Below are 8,007 nucleotides of genomic sequence, written 5' to 3' on the forward strand. Positions count from 1 at the left end.
ACTCTAATGTCTTATCATGTAATTTCTGTTATTTCACAACATTGAAATGGAAAATTCCAATTGGCAAGTCCTCTGTGCTTGAAGGAGATTTAATCTGAGGAAATGTCAGAGGATTAAAAATCTACAGTGACTGTTGGCTAATTATTAATTTAATCCCTTGACTTGCTGCTAACCCTCTTTCCAACAACACATACACTAACCCCTGATCCACCCTCCCAGACTCAACACAAACACCACCCCGAGTGAGACAACCCCTTATCAACAGGGCCAGACTCTCCCCATTGGCCATGATGCATTCTTAAACCCCCTAGCCAACTCAAAACTACAGGATCTGAAACAACTTGCTCACTTGACTGACATCTCAACCTACCCAAAACATTCATGCAGTCACCTGCCCCCTTCCACTCTCTCAGCCACACTGCATCCTAGTTCCCTACTCCCATCATCTACTGGGCACTCTACCCCTCCTATACCTTCAGCTACCTGCCTCCCTCAGCCCACAATCACTGACGTACTCTCACAGCAGCTGTCAAAGTAGCTGAAGCTACTCGACATTTAAATCACAGAAAATGGCAGACTGACTGCTGAGAATAATGATGGATTTAATTATGGTCTTCTTCCCTGCTGGCTGTGAAGATGGGTTTCCCCTGTTTTGTGAATTATCAGGCCAAAAGTCATCTAATCATAACCGTGTAAATGCTTTCTTGTTTTATTAGGGCCGCATAGAGGGGTGGTGAATTTTATTTTTGTTAATTTTCATGGAAGGTTTCAAGCCCATTGAAGTCTTCTCACATTTGGGCAGCATGGTGGCTCAGTGGTCTGTGCAATTGTCTGTGTGGAGTTTGTCCATTGTTTGCGTGGGTTCCCTCCGGGTACTCTGGTTTCCTCCCACAATCCAAAAGATGTGTAGGTTAGACAAATTGACCATCCTGAATTGCCCATAGGTTAGGTGCAGTAGTCGGGTAAATATAGGGGAATGGGTCTGGGTGGGTTACTTTTCAGACGGCCGGTATGGACTTGTTGGGCCAAATGGCCTGTTTGCATGCTGTAGGTAACCTAATCTAATTATCATCCCAAACTCGACTCATTAACAATGCAAACACACCCTGTGGTGCCCCACACGGCTTGTTTTTTCAGTCACCGAAGGCAGACGTTCTGGTCACTGCCAGAATATCCCAGGATTCTGAACACAATGTCACCTTTGAACCCAGCCTGCACCTGGTTCAAGGGTTGGCAGTCCAGAGTTACTCCTCACTGGGCACATAGTGGGATAGTTACCACAAACTAGCGCTTCGCAGGGCACATAGGTGGCACAGCTGACCCTTTGTTGTACATGCAGCTGTGCATTCACACACCTTCCACTGTTTAAGAACAAAGCCTACTGTTCCTTAGCCACATATCATCTTCCAACCTTGTCTAAATTAGTGCTTCTCTTTCTCCAGTGTCCACTGTAACTCAGCATCTTATCATTGTCTAAGAACGCTACAAACAGGAAATATTTCAATCACTTCAAACTAGTCACTTAATTCACCAACAGGAAAAGTGAACAATAAAGAAACAAACTAAAGTTGTATTTGCCTGTCAGAACAGAGAGAGGCTGCTTGCCGTTCAAGTTACAATAGTTGTACAGTTTTAACAATTTGAATGAAGGATCACTGCACCCAACTATTATCCACTGGAACTGAGTGTCAATGAAGTCCTGTCAAGCTTGTAGTGCCTGATGATGCTGTACTCTATCATACTGAAGGTGACATTTCTCCTGCTCAATGCCCTCACCTTTCTCCTTGGAATACTGCTGCCACACTCCCAACTCTTCAGTCTTTGTCACACCCTCTCTTCATCTGCTCCAGTTATGCAGAGAACAGCATGCAGCTAATTCCTTTTGGATGATACAGTAAAGTTGGCCCCTAGACCGATGCATGCATTGGAAACTCATCTTCAAGAAGCCTATTGTCTGCTCCATTATGGGCCTGGTTGAACAATGGACTACACTGAGCCACTGTTGAGGAAGTTGCATGATTAAGTCATCAGCCATTATTGTAGAGTGTAATCGTTGTCTCCCAGTAATCATGTTTGTCAGGAATCAACCCAAAAAATGAAACAGGAACATAAATGCTCTCAAGGATATAGGACAAAGGCAGCTCCTTGGATACCTCATGCAAACCTCTAAGGTTTAATAGCCATGATGACAGATGACTTACACATTGATGTAATGGTACAGTTTTCTATTAATAAATTCGGCTGCATCAGAACATGGCACTCTCAAAATGTACAGTCTATCATACCCCATACCTGGTAAAGTCAGACAAATTGCTGAAGCTCACTGCCTGGGCTACAGCATTGCCCTCGATACAGGGGAATGAAATGATGTGTGTGATCTGACAGAAAGGGCGCCAGTAACATCTTGGATGCAGTTGTAGGTTGAGGATTGAAAGATCCCACACAGATCCCCAGTGCATCCCTGGAAGGAACTAGTAGTGTGAACACTGAGTGCAGCTGCTGATATAGAATGACCACCCACCCCTTCAGATCCCATTCTAGCAGTTGGCCTAGTCTGGTATTGTGTCCCAGGACATCCTCAGCCTGTGGTGACATTGTGCCTGATTTGTCTGGAGGAAATGGCAACAAGAATGAAAAGCTGCGGGCTTCCTGTTTCCTGAGGTGACCTCTTCATATTTGGCATCTCCTGGGGTTTACTACCAATGTGTCCAATGAGGGAACGGTATCTGAAGTTCAGAATTTGCTTTCTTTCCTTCTTTTCACTGGTCTGCCTCATCATTAAGACACTCACACTCAAACTGTGATGCAGCTTGATTGATACTTGTCGCCATTTTGAATGATTCAAGGACAACGTGGTGGCTCAGTGGTTAGCACTGCTGCCTCACAGCACCAGAGACCTGGGTGTGATTCCAGCATCAGGCAACTGTCCATGTGGAGGTTGCACATTCTCCCCGCATCTGTATGGGTTTACTCTGGGTGCTCCGGTTTAGTTCCACTGTCCAAAGATGTGCAAATTACGTGGATTGGCCATGCTAAATTGTCACAGTCTCCAGGAATGTGGGTTAGGCGGATTAGCCATGCAAAAAGTAGGCTTATGTGGTAGGGGGTCAGGTCTTGATGGGATGCCCATCAACAGTGTTGTCTCGATGGGCCAAGTGGCCTGTTTCCACCCTGTAAGGATTCTACAATTGATACAAAGCCCTCTCAATCCTTTATGTCAATTCTGTTGCACTTAAGGGAGAGTTTCAGAAGTGTAGTCCTTGATTTCCCATGGGAGCTTAACCATTTGAGGATTGAAAAAAAACTGGATCTGGTTGGGGAACACTTTTCAGCTATGAAACATAGCATCGAGTCCATTTTGCCTGAATCCTCAGGGAGCTGTGTAAAATAGCACCTATTCAAATTGGAATATACAGTAAAGATCTTGCTGATAGAATTTCTCTCGTGGTCTTATGTGTTGCTGTCTAAGTCTCACTGTGGTACACTACACTTGGAATTTTGTGGACTTGTGATGGAATTTGTTCTTGAACACTTCTTGCCACAGTTTGTACAAGATGGAGCTGGCATGCCCAAACTGTTGTTGGATCTGTTTGTCAAAGGTGGACTTTAGATAGAGATAGTGACCCAGGTATGGGAAGTGCTCAACATATTTCAGAGTCTTTCCTTCAACATATATGGGGAATGGAACATTTGACTGACTAGGTGTGGGTTGACATATGAGTTTTATATTGGCCAAGTGCAATGGCAGCTGAAAAATGTGTTGCTGGAAAAGCGAGGCAGGTCAGGCAGCATCCAAGGAGCAGGAGAATTGACGTTTCGGGCATAAGCCCTTCTTCAGGAATGAGGAAGGTGTGCCAAGCAGACTAAGATAAAAGGTAGGGAGGAGGGACTTGGGGGAGGGGAGTTGGGAATGCGATAGGTGGAAGGAGATTAAGGTGAGGGTGATGGGCCGGAGAGGGGGTGAGGGTGGAGAGGTCAGGAAGAAGATTGCAGGAAGAGCTTCAGGGCAGAGAAGATGACCTGGGGGGTGCAGTCAGAGAGGGACTCATTGAAATCCTCGTAGACGATTTGGCACACCTTCCTCATTCCTGAAGAAGGGCTTATGCCCAAAACGTCGATTCTACAAGGATTTCAGTGAGTCCCTCTCTCACTGCACCCCCAGGTCATCTCCTCTGCCCTGAAGTTCTTCCTGCAATCTTCTTCCCAACCTCTCCGCCCCACCCACTCTCCGACCTATCACCCTCACTTTAATCTCCTTCCACCTATCGCATTCCCAATGCCCCTCCTCCAAGTCCCTCCTCCCTACCTTTTATCTTAGCCTGCTTGGCACACCTTCCTCATTCCTGAAGAAGGGCTTATGCCCGAAACGTCGATTCTCCTGCTCCTTAGATGCTGCCTGACCTGCTGCGCTTTTCCAGCAACACATTTTTCAGCTCTGATCTCCAGCATCTGCAGTCCTCACTTTCTCCATGTTCAATGGCAATTTGAGTTTATTGAATGCAAAGTTGAAGAGACTGAGAGTGGCTTGGAAGTCTGACACAGTGTGTGCAATGATATCCACAAGTATGAAAACGTGTTTGATTGAACTTTGTAAGATAGACAGATATACTCCAGCATTGTGTACATCCATGGTGGTCAAATCTTCCAAGCAATCTGCTTTAAAATCAGCCGAAGCTGTTTCCTGACAGAGACAGAAAGCCATTGATATAGATGCAAGTCATCCGAGCATCAAAGGGAATTATCAGCAACGACCATGGCATAGTGTTATAATGTTAATGCATTAGTAATTATATGCCGAGGGTAATATCACGGGGCCTTGGGTTTAAATGGCCACTGGTTTAATTTACGTTCAATTAATGTATGTGGAATTGAAAGCTAGTTTCAGTAATGATAACAATAGCAGTTTTCACTGATTGTTGTAAAAAAATATAAATATTTCAATAATGTCCTTTAGGGAAAGTGATCTGCCATCCTTATCTAATCCAGTCTACATGAGACTCCAGACCCACAGAAATGTAGTTCACTCTTAAACACTCTCTGAAATGGCCCACCAAGCCATTTAGTTCAAGGCAACTACGCATGGGCAACTAACATTGTACTGCCAGCAACACCCTCAGCTCAGGAAAGAATTAAAAATCCCTTTAAACTAGATAGGGGTCAGCTGCAGTAGAAGTAATTTTACCTACTCTCTTTCATGTCTCATTATAATTGTCTCCAACCAACTGTTAACCTCTTTCTTTAATAAGTATTTTAAAAAAATATAGAATTTTTAATTGACCTGTTCAGACATGATGCACCTCCACAGTAAGTATGACTTGAATCCAGATGAAAGGAACGCTACCACTGTGTCACAAGAGTTTCACATTAAGGGGCTTTTGCTTGCGCAATTGTTCTCTTCAAATCCATTTCAACAGGTACTGGTCATCTTTCTGATCTGCAAGCACCATCAAAATGAATCTGATTAGAAATTCTTCAGAAGGATATTATCTATAAACTTGTTAATGACCCTCACAAGTACGAAAACGTGTTTGATGAACTTTGTAAGAAAGACAGGAATATTGCAACATTCTAGTTTGGGAGGACTTCTCACTGGATCAGTTGTTGATACTCGCCCCCCCCACCCCCCACCACTACTTTCCTGAACAAAGGGAATATCAAAATGACATGAAGAATGTAAGGGCTGTCTTGTTAAATAGTCTGGGAGAAAGTGAGGCCTGCAGATGCTGGAGACCAGGGTTGAGAATGTAGTGCTGGAAAAGCACAGCCGGTCAGGCTGCTTCTGAGGACCAGGAGAATTGACGTTTCGAGGATAGGCTTTTGTTAAGTAGTCTTCCTTGGAGAGGAGGCAGTGGTTGTCACTCTTTCAACAGCCATGGTTTCAGTAAAATCTGAACACAGAATGTGGATCCAAACTTTGGAAATATTTTTCAATTCGCAATGGAAAAGTACTTAAATCCTCATGTACATAGTTAATGACTTTTCTGTGTCCAATAACATTGATGCAGCAGGTATTAGATAACAACTCCAATGCAAATATTGATATAAAAAAATCAAAAATCTTGCCTTTCACCAAATGTACTTGGAATTGTTCAGTCAATTCATTAAAGTCCTTCTTAGACTTCTTTGACAAGCATTATTTTAAATGTCTGAAGGTGAGGACAAATAAATCTATAAACTACACAGAGAAAAGAGACCTATAATTTATTTGAGCATTAGACTGATTCATGTTGAGTAACTTTAAGAGCTCAATTAGCTGCTAATTGTTCTCGGAACCAATTTCGGAAGCAAATCGTAGCAGGACTTATACACTTAATGGTAAGGTCCTAGGGAGTGTTGCTGAACAAAGACCTTGGAGTGCTGGTTCATAGCTCCTTGAAAGTTGAGTTGCAGGTAGATAGGATAGTGAAGAAGGTGTTTGGTATGCTTTCCTTTATTGGTCAGAGTATTGAATACAGGAGTTGGGAGGTCATGTTGCGGCTGTACAGGACATTGGTTAGGCCACTATTGGAATATTGCATGCAATTCTGGTCTCCTTCCTATCGGAAAGATATTGTGAAACTTGAAAGGGTTCAGAAAAGATTTACAAAGATGTTGTCAGAGTTGGAGGATCTGAGCTATAGGGAGAGGTTGAACAGGCTGGGGCTGTTTTCCCTGCAGTGTCGGAGGCTGAGGGGTGACCTTATAGAGGTTTACAAAATTATGAGGGGCATGGATAGGATAAATAGATAAAGTTTTTTCCCTGGGGTCAGGGAGTCCAGAACTAGAGGGCATATGTTTAGGGTGAGAGGCAAAAGATATAAAAGAGACCTAAGGGGTAACGTTTTCACGCAGAGGGTGGTACATGTATGGAATGAGCTGCCAGAGGATGTGGTGGAGGGTGATACAATTGCAACATTAAGAGGCATTTGGATGGGTATAAGAATAGGAAGGGTTTGGAGGGACATGGGCCGGGTGCTGGCAGGTGGGACTAGATTGGGTTGGGATATCTGGTCGGCATGGACAGGTTGGACCGAAGGGTCTGTTTCCATGCTGTACATCTCTATGACTCTATGACTCTAAGTATACACACACATAAAGGAACCTGTAGAATATACCTCTCCTCTTCGGTTTTAGTCAGTTATTTGGTTCCTACTCCTATGTTACTTTCCAGATTATTTATTTTTTTAAAATTCATTCACGGGATGGGTGCATCACAGGCTAGGCCAGCATTTATTACCCATCCAGAAGACAGATAACAGTCAACCATATTGCTGCTGTAGGTCTGGAGTCACATGTAGACCAGACCAGGCAAGGATGGCAGATTTCTCTCACATTAGTCTACCAGATGGCTTTTCCCTGACAAATGACAGCAGTTTTTTCTGCATTCCATATTTTTATTGGATTGAAATCAAATTTTGCCATTGCAGGATACAAATTTGGGTCTCCAGAAAATTAGCCTGGGTCTCCAGATTATTAGTCTTGCAATTGTACTACCAGGACATCACCTTCCCTTGTTTATTCCGTCTTTTAATTCTTTGGATTACCCATCAACATCTCTGTTTCTCATACTACAGTATCATTTAGTGCTGTGTCCTGTTTAAGTCCTTCGATCCGTGGATAAAGTATGCAGTAGACTGGAAAAAACTACAATTCTCTTCCTGTAGGTGGCAGTGGATACTAAGAATTTCAATTGGTTTCTGATGCAATGTCACAATGGGGAAGGGGAATTTTGGGGCAGGACAGCACTCCGGCTGGGAAACCAGAGGTGGAAGGAACTTTAATTTCACAAATATCTAATGATAATTAACAGAACTTATACCAGTAAGTAATAGTAACATTGGTGACACTCAACATTCGACAATCAACAGTAATACAACTTGTTAATTGTCTATAACGTAATTGTGTGCAGACTCTTCCACTACAAAGTCATACAAGTGAGTGTCACCTCTGCTAGGGGATGGTTTGTGTTTTCTTGCTCGATAATGCAATCCTTAGCTCATATATGAGCATTGTCATTCTTGCACATAG

Source organism: Chiloscyllium plagiosum, chromosome 3 (genome assembly GCF_004010195.1).
Source record: "Chiloscyllium plagiosum isolate BGI_BamShark_2017 chromosome 3, ASM401019v2, whole genome shotgun sequence".
Classification (NCBI taxonomy): domain Eukaryota; kingdom Metazoa; phylum Chordata; class Chondrichthyes; order Orectolobiformes; family Hemiscylliidae; genus Chiloscyllium; species Chiloscyllium plagiosum.